Below are 16,464 nucleotides of genomic sequence, written 5' to 3'. Positions count from 1 at the left end.
AAATGAGTTAAAAACAGCTGACAGACCTAACTCAACAAAAATTGTGTTCCCCAGTATAATGGCAGTAGAATAAGTCAATCACTGATTTTGTATTTTATTCAACCAAAGTTTAGAGGACGAAGTGTCTGTTTTCAGTATATTTTATCAACATGGCGTCATATGATGTAGCAAAGGGGACTCAGCCAATGTGAATAACAGGTAGTAATGAGTGAGATCAGGTCTTTTGGGTCATGTTTATTGTGTTTCTTCCAAAGTATTATTTGATTTGACCGTTCATTAAGATGGTTAAATTCCATGTTCGTGCTGGATGCAGAAATACTAGCTTAACAGGACATGGAGTCCACTTTATCAAACTGAGTGAGTTAGCTTTTGTGCTCGGAGTCGTTTTTTGCTGCTGACAAGCCCGGTGTTGCACCGAAATCTGTGACCAATGGAATATGTGACCGCAGGGGGCGATGATGAGCATTCACTATATGTGCGTTGTCCAAAAAAAGAGAATAGAATAGAACTTTATTGTCATTGTAACAAGTACAACGAAATTGAAGTCACAGACCCCAGATGAATCTATGAATATGCCGTTTACATAACTCACCTTCTTCTCCTCTTTTTTGCACACATAGTCAATGCCCTTCATCGCCCCCTGGGGTCACATATTCTGATGGTCACAGATTCCGGTGCAACAGGACTTTATTTCTGCATCGATCACAAAAAACACAGTCGTCAGTGGCAGTGACAGGAAGATTCTGTACCTGGAAATATGATGGAGTCTATTTAATACAGTCTATGGATGGAGTTCAAACAAGGATTGTCAGAGATTCAGCCCGAGTTTCAACCCAACGAAAACATGAGCTGAGCACCGTGGCTACATCTGGGTTTTCTGACTCTAGATCAGTGGATAGACCTCTGATAGACCTCTCTGTCCTTCTCTCTATGGACTTTATCATGACGGCTCAAAGCGTGTTGTTTTATGATCAGCTCTTACACATACTAGGCCTACTTATTTTTGAAGTCAGTGTATCTGAATTTAAACTTTAAATATGTTGATGTGAACACAGCATTAGGCTACATATCACTAGCTAACAGCGCTCACTCACCAGGACACCTGCTCCGTTCTCCTCTGGTTCTCCTCACACCACAACTCCACTGCTCTCCTATGGACATTATTCCTCCTTATCCTGCCCTGTTTCTGATCTCCATTTTTCCTAACAGGCTCATAATTATAACCCTGAGGACCAATATATGGATAGGGATACAGATTTTCTTCCTTTTCATTGACAGGAGTATCTGATCCATGTTCTTGGAGCTAGAAGTTGGTGTTGGCTTCAAATGGTGAGGTTCTCTCTTTCCTGCCTGACTTCTGTCAGACATCAACCCTCTGAGGCATGAAATATGAACACCTGTGTCCAGATTTTCTCCTCAGGTGTTTTTTTTTCTTAGGGGCATGAACCATGAAACTGTGCTATAACAATAAATTATAAAAAGTGCTTCTTGGTAATTCCATGATGAAATAGTTTTTCTTTTTATGCTTTGCAAAACATTTGATCGTGTTTTGCACACATTAAAACTTTATATAGGCCTCCTTTGTCTGTTGTTGTAGTTTGCTCACCTGTGTCTCCAAACACACCTGTGTTCATTGTCCCCTGTGCCTTTACAGTCTCTGTGTTTTCTGAGTTTTTGCTCAGTTCATTGTGTGTCACTGTCTGTGTTTGCTGCTGCTGTCCTCCTCATTTTTCTTCTCCAGTCTTTCCTTTGTAGGTTTTTCTTGGGTTTTCGATTTTGAGCGTTTTTTTTTTTTTTTTTTTTTTTGATTTCTTTTGAATTTAGGGATTTTGAGTTTAGGTACAATGAAACCTCTCCAGTTAAATCTGCAACTGGGTTCACCTCCTAGTTTTTCATGTGAATTTATAAGAAGGGAGGAAAAGATTGAAGGAAGAAAAGAGGAAAAAATAAAGAAAAAGGAAAGAAGAAAGAGTCAGAAAGAGGACAGAACTAAGGAAGGAGGAAGGAAGGAAGGGAGGAAGGAAATAGAAGGTAGGATAGGAGCTTCCTGCTGCAGGTATGTATTTTTTTTTTTAGTTTTTATAGAGGAAGCATGTTTTCATCATCAGCCTGTGGAGGGCTGTGGTCAGAATTAAAGATTTAAATGTCACAGATGAAAACAGGTAAAATGAGCTTGATACAAACTCATCCTGGGCAGAGGAATGGCTTCAGATAGAAGACATGAAAAGTTTGTTGCTGATTATTCATCACTGGGCGATGGAAGAGTTGACTGGTCTAGGTTGCGCGTCACATGAGCCAAGCCCTGGAGTGGGTGGCCCGGGTTTGAGTCCTGTCCATGGCACCTTTCCTGCATGTGACTCCTCACTGTCGCCCTGTTTCCAGCTCTTTCCACAGTCCCATCCTCTCTGAGTACAGGCCCTGATGATTCACCATGGTGGACTTCACTGGTTCTCTACTGGAGGAGGAATGAACAATCCAAAGAGTGCTTCAACACTTTTCAAAGAATTTACACACAGTATCACAGTAAGTACACTAAAGCCCTGTTTCCACCAAGTGGTCTGGTTTGGATCTGTACAGTTTGGTACGGTCAACCTATCCTTGGTAGGCGGTGCGTGAGCTAGAGGCCGATAGCTGCATCAGTTTAATAATAGTGTGACGCCATAGCAGCACGACACATTGCACCCCGCTAATAAATCCAACAAAGAAGAAAAAACGTGACACAGTAAACAAAGAGCAACGATGGAAGACATCCAGCAATTCCTCTTCTTTGTGATTGTCATGTGGCTCTTTGATACAAAGAACAATCAAGCTTTGTTTAAGAGAAGACTTTGTGTCACCAGGAGAAATACAGCAGCCGCTGTCACACAGGAAGTGACCATTCTTTCAACCAATCAGCAGACTGCAGTGTTTCTAGCTCCACCTTCTGGGGTCAGATCAGTTCAGGCCATGTCCACACATAGCCAGGTATTTTCAAAACTGAGTATTCCCCCTCACAGTTTTTTCAAAATACTTTTGTCCACATGCAGTGGGCAAGTCTGCTGATAAGTGTGGCTTGATACATGCCAAACCCATATTTGTCTGTGTTTTCCAGACGTAAAACCGGTGCCAGCCAATCAGAATGAGCCTTCGTCATTCAGCTGTTTCTGAGAACCGAAAGCTCTGTTTACCGACGTCCACACAAAACCATGAAACCAGAGTTTTCCAAAATCTTTACTTTGGTTTTCAGAAAGCATTGTTTTTATTGGCGTAAAGCAGCAGTTGGGGATAGGGATGGGTACCTTTCACATTTGAAACGATACGGTACCTATACCCGTTACCTGTCTATCGGTACCGGTATTCAACGGTACCAATTTTCGGTACTTCCTGTGTTATAGTGGTAAAAAAATATCAATTTATTGAAGAATAAAATACTTTTTTTTTCAATTCAACATATTTATTCTTCAATATATAATCTTGTAATGCTGTGTTCATGTCCAGCATGGAAAATCACCTACTCTTCCTCTCCCTCACAGTCACAAGGATGCATTTAGGTACCTAAATATGGTACCTTTTGATTTTATGTGAATCGGTACCTGGTACTTTTGACAGAATTCGGTTGGTACCTGTAAAAGTACCTAACTCAGTACCAATCCCTAGTTGGGGATCTGTCAAGGGATTAGTCAGTGGAAACACCACAAAATGCGTGCTGTGCCTAGAGGGAGCCCAACTGAACCGCTTGGTGGAAAAGGGGCTCATGGTTATGTCTTCAGTATTATTTTGCTTGTAACCGAACCATTTCAAAATTATAGATGTTAGGTGTCCTTTGGTGACAGGGGTGAAATCTCCTCCCCCTTGTCTCTGCACAACAAGCATTGCTTCGAAAGTGTTGCAGAGCAATGAAATATTGCGAGAAAAAGTTGACATAGTACAGAAAGCATTCATAAAATATCGGTTTAATCAAGCCTCATGATATACGGCCCAGCACCAGTTTAGAGTAGCTGCTAATTTGCGTCTGCTCTTCCTGACAACAAAGGTTTTGTTCTTCCTCAAAGGGTAAAATATGTTGGCTACATACATTTCCTGATCTCTTTTAATCCCAAACTGGTAAACTGTCTCTCCTTTGTACACACACACACACACACACACACACACACACACACACACACACACACACACACACACACACACACACACACACACACACACACACACAGTTCCTCCATATAATTAAGCTAATGGTTCTTGTTTCAGTGATAGACAGGGAGAACATGCTATTTCCCTCTTGTGTCTGCTGAACAGACGCTCTTGGTGTTCTCTCTGAGCCTCTGGCCTCTTTTATCTGACTTGTGTCACAGCAGCCAGGGAGCTGTCGCACAAGACAGGATGATGGATTGACTTACTGCTGTGTTTTTGTAGTATTTAAAAAAAAATCGGAACATCTTCAGCAGGGTACTTCATGCTGCTCTCTAATACTCCTCCTTTATTCTGTTTCCTCTGCTTCTTCTCCTGTTTCTGTTTCACACACATACACACACATATGCACACACACACATACACATCTTTGTTCTGGCTCTGGTGAATTGATGTCATGGTTTGGAGACGCACAAACACATTAACACAGCAATAAAATGGACACAACCCTCAGGGAAAGATGGCTTCCCCCTCATGCAAACTACACACATTTAAAGGTGCTGCACACACACTCAGTAAAACCGAGCAACCACACACTCTTCTAACATAATAACCTTTATCCTCATTTTTTTTTCAAATCTTATTCTAATTTCTCATCATGTCCCTCTCCTTTGTCAGGTTTACAGGGCTGCAGATCTCTTCATTATAGATGCAGAGTCATTACGTGCGCTCTCCACACCAATTATGTCAGAGACGGATGTTCAGTGAAAACAGCTGACTGCAACACACTCCACAACAGCTCTGTCAAGAACAAATGACATCAGCCTGTGGGTCTGCTTACAAACAGACAAAAAACAACCCCATTTTTTCTTGAACCATCTGAAAATAAAAGCTGCTTTAAAACTGGAGACCATGTGCAAAAAATATCACAACATCTTCTCAGCATCAAGTCAATAAAGACATCCAAACGGATCAATAGCAGCTTTATGTGAGGTGGAGGATGAGACAGGCAGGTAGTGTCTCCTTATCTTGCTTATGCTACTTTTTATTTCTAAATACTAAGATGTTTATGTTGTTCTTTATATTTCTATAAAAATAATAATAGCTAGATTTAAATAAGAACACCTGTCGAGCACCAGATTAAACCCCTTTGCCTTCAGATCTACTTCAGTGCTTTGTGGCACAGATTTAACGAGGTGCTGAAAACATTCCACAAAGATTTTGGTGCATCACACAGATGAACATTCATCAGTGACCAGTGGGTGTCCACCAATTTGCAAAAGCCACAAGAAGAATGTAAGAGCAAAAACAGAAATGCAAAAGCTACAACATGTTCAAAAGCCACAAAACGAATGCAAAAGCAAAAACACAAACGCAAAAGCCACAAAACCAAAGCAAAATCCGTGGCACAAGTGCAAAAGGTACGACACAAATGCAAGACAAAAATAACACGAATGCAAGAGCTAAAACACAAATGCAAAAAATGACAACACAAATGCAAAAGCAAAAACATAAATGCTAAAACTGACATCACAAAAGCAAAAACACAAATGCAAAAAGAAATATCAAACATGCAAAAGCAAAAACACAAATTCAAATAGTGATATCAAAAAGTCAAAAGCAAAAACACAAATGAAAAAAGTGACATCACAAATGCAAAAGCAAAAACACAAGTTCAAAAAGTGATATAAAAAATGCAAAAGCAAAAACACAAATGAAAAAGGTGACATCACAAAAGCAAAAGCAAAAACACAAATTCAAAGAGTGATATCAAAAAGGCAAAAGCAAAAACACAAATTAAAAAAGTGAGATCACAAATGCAAGAACCACAACACAAATGCAAAAGCAAAAACACAAATGAAAAAAGTGACATCACAAATGCAAAATCAAAAACACAAATGCAAAGAGTGATATCAAAAAGGCAAAAGCAAAACCACAAATTAAAAAAGTGAGATCACAAATGCAAATGCAAAAAACACAAATGAAAAAAGTGACAACACAAATGCAAGAACCACAACACAAATGCAAAAGCAAAAACACAAATGAAAAAAGTGACATCAAATATGCAAAAGCAAAAACACAAATGCAAAAAGTGACATCAAATATGCAAATGCAAAAACCACAAATGAAAAAAGTGACATCACAAATGCAAGAACCACAACACAAATGCAAAAGCAAAAACACAAATTCAAAAAGTGACATCACAAATGCAAGAACCACAACACAAATGCAAAAGCAAAAACACAAATTCAAAAAGTGATATCAAAATGCAAAAGCAAAAACACAAATGAAAAAAGTGACATCACAAATGCAAGAACCACAACACAAATGCAAAAGCAAAAACACAAATTCAAAAAGTGATATCAAAAATGCAAAAGCAAAAACACAAATGAAAAAAGTGACATCACAAATGCAAGAACCACAACACAAATGCAAAAGCAAAAACACAAATTCAAAAAGTGATATCAAAATGCAAAAGCAAAAACACAAATGAAAAAAGTGACATCACAAATGCAAGAACCACAACACAAATGCAAAAGCAAAAACACAAATTCAAAAAGTGATATCAAACTGCAAAAGCAAAAACACAAATGAAAAAAGTGACATCACAAATGCAAAATCAAAAACACAAATTCAAAGAGTGATATCAAAAAGGCAGAAGCAAAACCACAAATTAAAAAAGTGAGATCACAAATGCAAATGCAAAAAACACAAATGAAAAAAGTGACATCACAAATGCAAGAACCACAACACAAATGCAAAAGCAAAAACACAAATGCAAAAAGTGACATCAAATATGCAAAAGCAAAAACACAAACTAAAAAAGTTACATCAAATATGCAAATGCAAAAAACACAAATGAAAATGTGAGATCACAAATGCAAGAACCACAACACAAATGCAAAAGCAAAAACACAAATTCAAAAAGTGACATCACAAATGCAAGAACCACAACACAAATGCAAAAGCAAAAACACAAATTCAAAAAGTGATATCAAAATGCAAAAGCAAAAACACAAATTCAAAAAGTGACATCACAAATGCAAGAACCACAACACAAATGCAAAAGCAAAAACACAAATTCAAAAAGTGATATCAAAATGCAAAAGCAAAAACACAAATGAAAAAAGTGACATCACAAATGCAAGAACCACAACACAAATGCAAAAGCAAAAACACAAATTCAAAAAGTGATATCAAAAATGCAAAAGCAAAAACACAAATGCAAAAAGTGACATCACAAATGAAAGAACCACAACACAAATGAAAAAAGTGACATCACAAATGCAAGAACCACAACACAAATGCAAAAGCAAAAACACAAATTCAAAAAGTGATATCAAAAATGCAAAAGCAAAAACACAAATGCAAAAAGTGACATCACAAATGCAAGAACCACAACACAAATGCAAAAGCAAAAACACAAATTCAAAAAGTGATATCAAAAATGCAAAAGCAAAAACACAAATGAAAAAAGTGACATCACAAATGCAAAAGCAAAAACACAAATGCAAAAAGTGATATCAAAAATGCAAAAGCAAAAACACAAATTAAAAATGTGACATCACAAATGCAAGAACCACAACACAAATGTTAAAGCAAAAGCACAACACAAATACAGCCACAACTGAAGTTAAAAGCATTTGGTTAGCCCAGTGGACACTGGAAATTTGCAAAAGTAGTTAACAACGGTCCAACTTAAACAATTGCTGTAACCACTGTGAGACACTAGATGGCCTACTTCTGTTAACAACATAAAACAAAATAGTACGTCAACGTCACGTGACATGCAGTGTTTACTTATTTCTGTACATGTACACCCAGTGATATCCAGATCCTGTGACTGATTTTTTCATTCACTTATAAACTCAATTAAATGTTTTTGACCCAAAAACCCTTAAAGCTACTTTTTGAGCAGAGAAAATTCACATGAGGTATTGATAAGGGAATCAATAAAGAATCAGTGTGATAAACAGAATCAATAAGGGCATTATCAGTACCCATCCCTAGTGGACGAGCAGTTCAACAGGTGTAGCTCATTAAGTGAAGTATGTTTACATTACCCTGTAGCTGTAGTAGTTGTTGTATCAAAACTCTTTAAATTAGTTTGTGATCTCATCTTCTGGGACCTTAAAAATGGTTGCTTGTTCCCAAAAGTATTTGGTCTTCTGCCTCAAGAATTACAGTCAGTTGTTTCTTTTTTACATCATAAGTGCTGATGCACAAATTCTGGTTTATTACAGAACAGTTTTCGTGTTTACCAAGCAGAAGAAACTAGTACAACATCTGTCATATTTGTTCATATTAATTTCAGACTGAGTCCCCAGTGGCTGCACTCTGCATTAAGCTCCTTCCAACACTCTGTATATGTTCCCTACACACTTCTATAGGGAACTAAATGTTGTGAGGTAGAGTTAGAGAAACACAATGATTAAAAAAAATGACTTCACCAAGGTCCTCTTTTATTTGCCTCTAAGTCTTTTGACTCCAAGGTTGCTGTGTACTCCAGGATGAGATAAAGACCCTTTCTGTTATTACAACACTGCTTCCATAGTATTATCTCTCAGTGAAAGGGAAATGCTATCACTGCCTATCACTGCAAATGCACCGTGTTGTGGTAGTGGTGGAAAAGGAAGAGTCTGATAGCAACATGGACTGAAGAAACACAGCAGTTATTGTGATGCTAGGAGTGACAGCTAGAGGAGGAAGCTGCTTTCAAATAGCAAGGAGGCTTTAAAAAAAGCCATTCACAGAGCATGTTGATTAAAATCTTGTCTCCAGTATCCATGCTGTATTATTTTTTTTGATATTTTTTCAAGCTTCAAAAAGTGGCACTGCTGATATTGTCCTTATTTTTTACCTAGCCTAACCTGTGTTTGATAGATGAAGGCAAAGAGTTCTCTCAGAAAGCTCATCGGTCAAAGGAACTGATTTAAACAGGTTATTTTCGTCCGTCTAACGACTGGGAAAATCATAGATAACCACTGCAGAGAGCAGAAAATATACAGCCTGTGATTTTATTGCCTCATAACTCCAGTCCAGAGAGAGAAAGAGAAAGAAGTAAAAACTTAAAAACAGCACAAAGCCCATGACCTCAAGCATCACTCGAATACACATCAACATTTAATCACATTATTGTGTGAGCTTCCACTCGCTGCAAATACTCCTGGCTGCTTTAACACGTCCGTTTCTCTGCTGAGCTAGAAACTAGTGTCTCTGACTTTGGGAGACCTTGTCAAATGTCCACCCGTGCAGGTGAAAATTGGTTCCACAGGAACAACAAAACATAACGAAACATCTGAAAGCTGTTGCTTTGAGACTGTTTTGGGCTGTTTGCACATACAAACATCCAGCCTCATATGACTGCAGCCAAAGACTGTAAAGAGTAAACTCCATTCAAAGTGGATTGATATTTGATGATATATGTTGCTAGGCGCCGCCCTGTTGGCTATGGCTGCCTGTTGCAGCAGCTCTCTCTTCTTTGTCAGTTTCTTGAAATTTTTTCGTCTCTTTTTTGTTATCTTTGTATTTGGAGTGGATCATTACTTTGTATGGCTCATTTGTTGGTCATGGACACCAAAATGTTTGTGTCTTCAGTGATATTTTTACTATTTTCTCTCTTGTGTTTGTCTGGAGATCCTACATGTAACCATGGCTGCATTGTTTACATGTGAACTCAGCTGTTAGCAGCCTGTAGCATGTCAATGCTAACTGGTGTAAGGCCTGATGTCTCCCTTCAAGGTGAGGAGAAGGAGGTGAGGATGATGTGCTGGTTCTCAGGTGTGAGCTAAGAAGTGATGACATGGACCTGTCCTTCCATCCATCGTTATTGGGAACGTAAGATCTATCTCGAATAAGATGGACGAGCTAGCCGTGCTAACCCAACAACAGAGGGAATACCAGAGGGCAGAGTAGCATCCTGCTATTCACAGACATGGCTAACGGAGCCAACATCAGACACCAACGCCACATTGGAGGAACTTAACCTGCTGTGAGCAGACAGAGATGGAGCATGACTGAAGAAGCTCAGTCCTGGACCCTATGGAGGTGGAGACTGGCTGAACTGGACAATGATGGACAAGCTGTCATTATGGATTGTCTAATGGACCCTTTTGCACTTTCTATACACTTTCTTACTTTTGTTTTCTTTATTGCTACTGTGACTTTAATTTTGTTGTATTTATTACACTGACAACAAAGTTCTATTCTCAATCCTTTATATTCTATTCTATTCTGTTCTATTCTATTCTATTCTATATTCTTAAAACTACTGAAACAACAACTACTTGGAAAATACCAATCCACTTTACAATCAAAAATGATTGAAATTCACTGACATAGTATCTCATCAAACTGCAGTCATCACGTATAAGTCAGGAAGCAGACAATTACCAGGAAAAAAACAAACAAAAACAAAACAAAAAAAACAAAAAACAGAATTGATTTAGAAATCAAAGGGAGGCTATCAATTAAGAGGGGAACATAACTTCAAAATCAAAAATAAGAGAACAACCATAAAAAGTTCCTGTATGTCTACTTCTGGTGTCAAGCTATGGAACAATAGGTGAGGAACTCAAGCAAAGCCCAAAAATCAAGCAGTTCAAGACAAGGTTCGAAAATAGGTTTTTTGAAGGGTACAATGGATATTCATCATTCATGGTTATTATTAAATATTAAATGACAATGCATGCGAATTAGAGGCAGATAAGCCAGTTTGAATGTGGGTATGTATGTATATGTGTGTACTATGGAGGACCAAAAATGTTAAAATTAAGAATAAATAAAAGTGAATATATATCTATCTATCCTCATATATATTCATATATATATATATATATATATATATATATATATATATATATATATATATATATATATATATATATATATATATATATATATATTATATATATATATTAGTGCTGGGCAAGTTAACGTGTTATTTTCGCGTTAATCTGTCAATCTATTAACGCCGTTAAATATTTTATCCCATATTAGTGCATGTTGCTCACATGCTTTTATTTTGTAAATGTCTGTCGCTGACTGGAAGTGAAATTGGTGGAAAAACACGATGAGTAACCAAAACAAGCATGGAGAAGAGGGGCATTTCGGCTATAATTTTTCATCCATCGCCAGTGTTATCATAAAGTCAGCTCATCTACTGTCTTTAGACTACGACTTCGAGTTTGACGGTTGTCCTTACCTGTTTGAGCCTGAGTACACAGACGAGGAGCTCCATGAAAGAAGGATGCAGAGGGAGAGAGACGAAGAGCTGGCTGGAGAACAACAAACAGGAGCACGTCCACGACTCAATGCAAACTGGTGGTGCGCTTGTGGACAGTGTTCGCCTATGGCAACAGAAGAGGAGTGTGTTTGTGATAATGATGGATAGCAATGGATGAAAAAATATAGCTGAAATGAGCGATTTTGCAGAGATTATGTCCCGCGCTGAAGCTCCCTTGCCGTGGCCCCCCGCTAAGTGTGGCTAAAATCAGCTGGATCTAAATAACTTCTGAAGGACTCTGAGCTGCACCATGTTTGTCTGAGTGAGTATATGAGCATGCACACACCTATAAATAAGGTCTAGGTGTCAAAAAAACGGAGTTGCCCTTTAAAGGCGCTCGCTGCTTCGTGTATCAGTCCGCGCGCACGGCGTGCCAGATATAAACAAACGCAGGTAGTCTGCCAGGACGAAGAGACACGATGAGAACTAGAGCCTTATTTAGCGGTGTTTTTGTGTGAAAGTAACGCGCTGAAAATTCTCTGAATAAAGCGTGGATGCAGACTGATATCAGAGTTTTTTGGTGGGAGTCCGTTTATTTGTGTTTTTGGTCAAGTAAAATATGGCCCCGTCTGAGTGCAGAGGAAACCAGCAGAGGAGCAGGGAGGGGGTGTTTGGTGTGTGCGCCCTGGGCTTCTGCTGCACAAAAACACTGCTGTAGGGGTCATTTCTGCCCTAAACCTTGTGATAGGACCCAACTTGTTCCATCCCGGAGTAGGGCTGCACGATTATCGCAATCACAATTGCAATTGCAATGTCAGCACATGCAATTCAGATTTTTCTCCATGATAGCCAAGCAAGTCTGGAGACTCATCATGACACAACTTTTTTTGTTAAATCGCAAGCACAATCGCAATCGCAATATTGTCCACCTAATCGCAAATCCCACCTTTTCCCCAAATCATGCAGCACTATCCCGGAGTATGACTTTAATGCCCTGACAGTGGCAATAAGCTTTAATTTTGTATTTACATTTTGTAAATTTGATTTGCACTAAATATGTGATTTAACTATTACTGTATAACAAGTACTGATTCAGTGTTTGCATGACAGATGTTATGGCACTTTCACAATGCGATTAATCATGATTAATCAGGGAAATCATGCGATAAATTACGATTAAAAGTTTTAATCGTTGCCCAGCCCATAATTGCCCGTAATTTTATATATATATATATATATATATATATATATATATATATATATATATATATATATATATATATATATATATATATATATATATATATAGATATATATATATATATATATATATTACTGTCAGGTTTTAAAAGATTTTTTTTTTTTGCATGTAATGGGATAAAAAAGCTGAAATGCAATACAACCCAAAATATAATAATACTGAGGTCAAAACGCAATAGCTTTTTAGAGCTTTATTTATTCTTTTTTTTTTTTTTTTACTTTATTTCGGGACATTGTTACATTCTAGGCTCTTACAAGTCATAAATCTTTGTTTAATTTTTACTTTGACCCAGAAGAAGTCAAAATTCTTTTTTGTTTGTAATGTAAGCAACCTACATTGAAAATAAATATTCATTTCGAATGTGACTCAGGATTTTACCAGAGTCCAGTGTACAGCTCTGGTCAGAGGATGACGTCTGATGGGGTGAATTGTATATGGCAGTCTTGGACACAGTCTAATTGTAGACTAAGAGGGGTGATAGACAGGCTGCAGAGGAACAGGCATGAAACAAGGCTATAATTATGTATAGCAGTAATTAATGAACACATGTTATGACATGAGATGTCATGTTTTATGTCTCCATATAAGAAGACAAAGGCCAGAGGCTGAGATCAGCAAGTTTACTGAAGTGTAATAAAGTGAAGAGATAATGACTTTGAGCTTGGTACAGAGGGGAATGCAACATATACAGGAATCAGGAAAAAGGTGTGAAGGAGGCGGAATAATCATAGATTTATTCATAATTAGAGAGAATTTATTAGATTGCACACTGAACCCTCATCTGTTATTGCTTTTTGTAAAACATTTAACAACACATTAAGTGTCTGACTTCAAGAGGAGAAACAAAAACAAATGAGAGAGTATGAAAATAAAAGCACTGCCTAGTCTAGACGAGCTTTCCAATCTGAATCTGAAGTCTGCCAAGTGTGTGGCTCTTCAACAACAATCTAATCAGAGCGGTCAAATGACAACCAAGTCAAGTGATGCCAGGATTATTAACATCAAGAGTGCTTAATCCAAGTGTGCTTGTGCTTTTGAAGGAAAGCTTTAAGGACAAAACTGTGCACAGACTGCAGAGGAGCTGGGGAATGAGACTGATGTCAGAAAAAGATCAGAGTCAGACACTCGGAGCGCAAAAGCTTTTTACTCTGTAGGAATGACAAAACGCCACCTATTGAAGAAAAAAACATGGAATAAAGAAGCATCTCATTAAATAAGATAAGTTGGTTCATTTCAGTTTTTTAATTCAGAAAACTCATATCAAGTCATTATAGAGTTCAGTGTTTCCAGTATTTATTCCTTTAAAGTGTGATGACTATGGCTTAAAGTCAATAAAACTCAACATTCAGTAAAATAAGAATTCAGAAATGTTCCTCTGACCTATACTTATGCTTTTTTGAGACTTTTTGTCATGAATCAGTGCATCAGTGTGGGGGACAGGAGAAGGGTGTCTGGCCTGTACCTGTGCTGAGGTGTCACAGAAACCAGTGTTATAATGCCAGTGGCCCAGTGCAGTGCTTTATTATGAAGGTAATATGAGGTAAAAAAAGAGGACCCTTCGGTTAAGGCCATCCTGTTGTTCTGTGCTTTGGGTTTTTCTACTTTAGTCGGTGGAGAGACGGCCTCAAGCTTTCCTGCAAAGTTTCTCCTTAAACTCAGAATTTATTTTTTTTTTCAACAAAGATGTATACATTAGTTATGTTAGTGTGTTTATTAACAGATCTTTAGCAAAGCCGAGTGTATTACAAAAGACCTTCTCAACAATAAAATGGTTCATATATCTCTCCATTGTGGACTTTAGAGCCTTTTGGGTGCTGAAAGATGATCTGTGATCTTTCTGTCTCCAAAAATTATCAACAGCATCCTTTGAAATGTCTGGCAGGCAGCAGCAGCTGATCATCATCATGTGTCAGTCAGCTCTAACAGCTGTTTGTGTGTCTGCATATCTGCGCTGTAATAACTCTGATCAAATAGAAACAGTAACAGAGCTTTGTCTGTTCCCTTAACCAGTTAAACACACATGTAACCATGAAGAAAACATGCTCTTTGTTTATTTTGTGTGCATTACTTTACTGGTAAAATGTGTGATTGATAGATTATTTATGAATTATTTAGCCTTAGATCGTAAACTCTGAAACTTATTCATATAACCTCATTCATTGTCTATCAGGAAGATATTATTTATTAGATTTCAGTTTTCTGTATTAATCCTCTGTTATGTTGATTTGATGATGGTTGTGTTCAGTATTTTCTGCTTTAAACTCACAGCAAACACTTTATTACCAGATTTATGATCAGTTTCTGAACGATCCTCTGTGCCTGTCCTCAGCTCGTCTTTTCTCTCATGAAACTCTGTTGTGTTTGTGAAGTTTCATGTAGAGAAGTCTGAGCTGCTGCAGCGTCCAATCAGAGAGTGATATTCCATATGGGGGCGTGTCTGTCAGTGAAAAGACTTCTGCAAAGACAGCTCTCATGTTTCCTCGGTCATAGCTCCTCCGATCAGTCTCCTCCCTCCTCCATCCTCTCTCCTCTCTTCTCTGAGCTCAATTATCGCTTTGGGACAGTCTTCAAAATGGCGACTAAGAAAGTACTCCCGTTGCCACGGAGGAGATAGGAAAGAGGAGGCATGAAATTAACACATTGAGATGCACCCTGAATGTTCATTGTTTTTCTGAGTGAGTGGAGGAGGCGGGGCTTAGCCATAGGTCAACTGGAATGAGAGGAACTAGCTGTTGTGTCGTTTCTCGTTTGCATGTGTTCATCTCATAGACTGAATAAAATATAGCGTAGTCTCCACAATGTCACCGGTGTGTTCCTGAAACAGTGAAATGAACCTGATTTCTGAACGCGGCCATATTGGATATGATGCATATGCTACAAAGTGCCCGTCAGTCACGTGACCTGAGCTGTGTCTCTGATTGGACAATCAAATGATCTTAATATCATCTAAACTGCAGAGTGTGCCCAAGATGAAGTCAGCATTTCAGACCCAAGCTGTTTTTGAACCAGGCTGTAAATGTCTTTTTAATGCCAGAAAAGTCTGTTTTTTTGTGTTGTTGTTTTTGCTTTTGGCTGGGTGTGTATGTGACTTCCAGTCTTTCTTCAGCAAGACTCAAGAGGATCCTCTTGAATTGATGGACAGCAACTTTTAACACCTCCAGATAGGCTTTATTTTTGTAAACTGGATGTTCAAACGCTCCTTCTATCTAAAATGATGTTGGAAGTTGGATCACTCTATCAGTTTAGATCTGCTATTAGGTATAAAAAAACATTTTTTGGTCATTTACTTTTGTGTTGACAGTACAAAGAGAAAGAGAAGCAGACAGAAGACTTTATTTATTATCACTTTTATCAACATCTTTACATATCTAGCCACAGACTCCTCAGAAAGTGTTGTTGTTTTTTCCCCCCACAAAGTTGGGACTGTAGTTGTGTTAAACTACAAAATAGAGAAATTTATCGTGCCTGGCCAGGCAGCTCTGTGGGTGCTCTGATCCTAGAATCACTCCTGGCTAACTGAACTTCCTACACTCTTCATCTGTCAAGATTTAGCTGTCACAGCCTGACGGGTGGAGAAATGTGTTTCGTTTAGGGTCAGTAGTTGAAAAAGCTAAGACATTAGGTTTGGGAGGAATAAAAAAAACAGCCTAGCCATTTGTCCCTTTCTTTCTCTGTCTGTGAAACTACAAGCACCTCGGTTGTAGCTTCACATTTACATCACAGAAACAACAGCATCCCCGAAATAAAACTCCCCAAACAAACAAACATCTTCAAGATATCCACATCTCAGCTGTCAGTCTAAATGTGGCTGAAGATTAACATGGCAGACATCGTGTTATCCTTTTTGTGTACATTTCCAAGAAGCTAC

This window comes from Halichoeres trimaculatus, unplaced genomic scaffold (genome assembly GCF_033239565.1).
Source record: "Halichoeres trimaculatus isolate MK-OKI-2021-1 unplaced genomic scaffold, fHalTri1.1 fHalTri1_scaffold_23, whole genome shotgun sequence".
In the NCBI taxonomy this organism is placed as follows: domain Eukaryota; kingdom Metazoa; phylum Chordata; class Actinopteri; order Labriformes; family Labridae; genus Halichoeres; species Halichoeres trimaculatus.
This window is presented reverse-complemented; position numbering follows the sequence as displayed.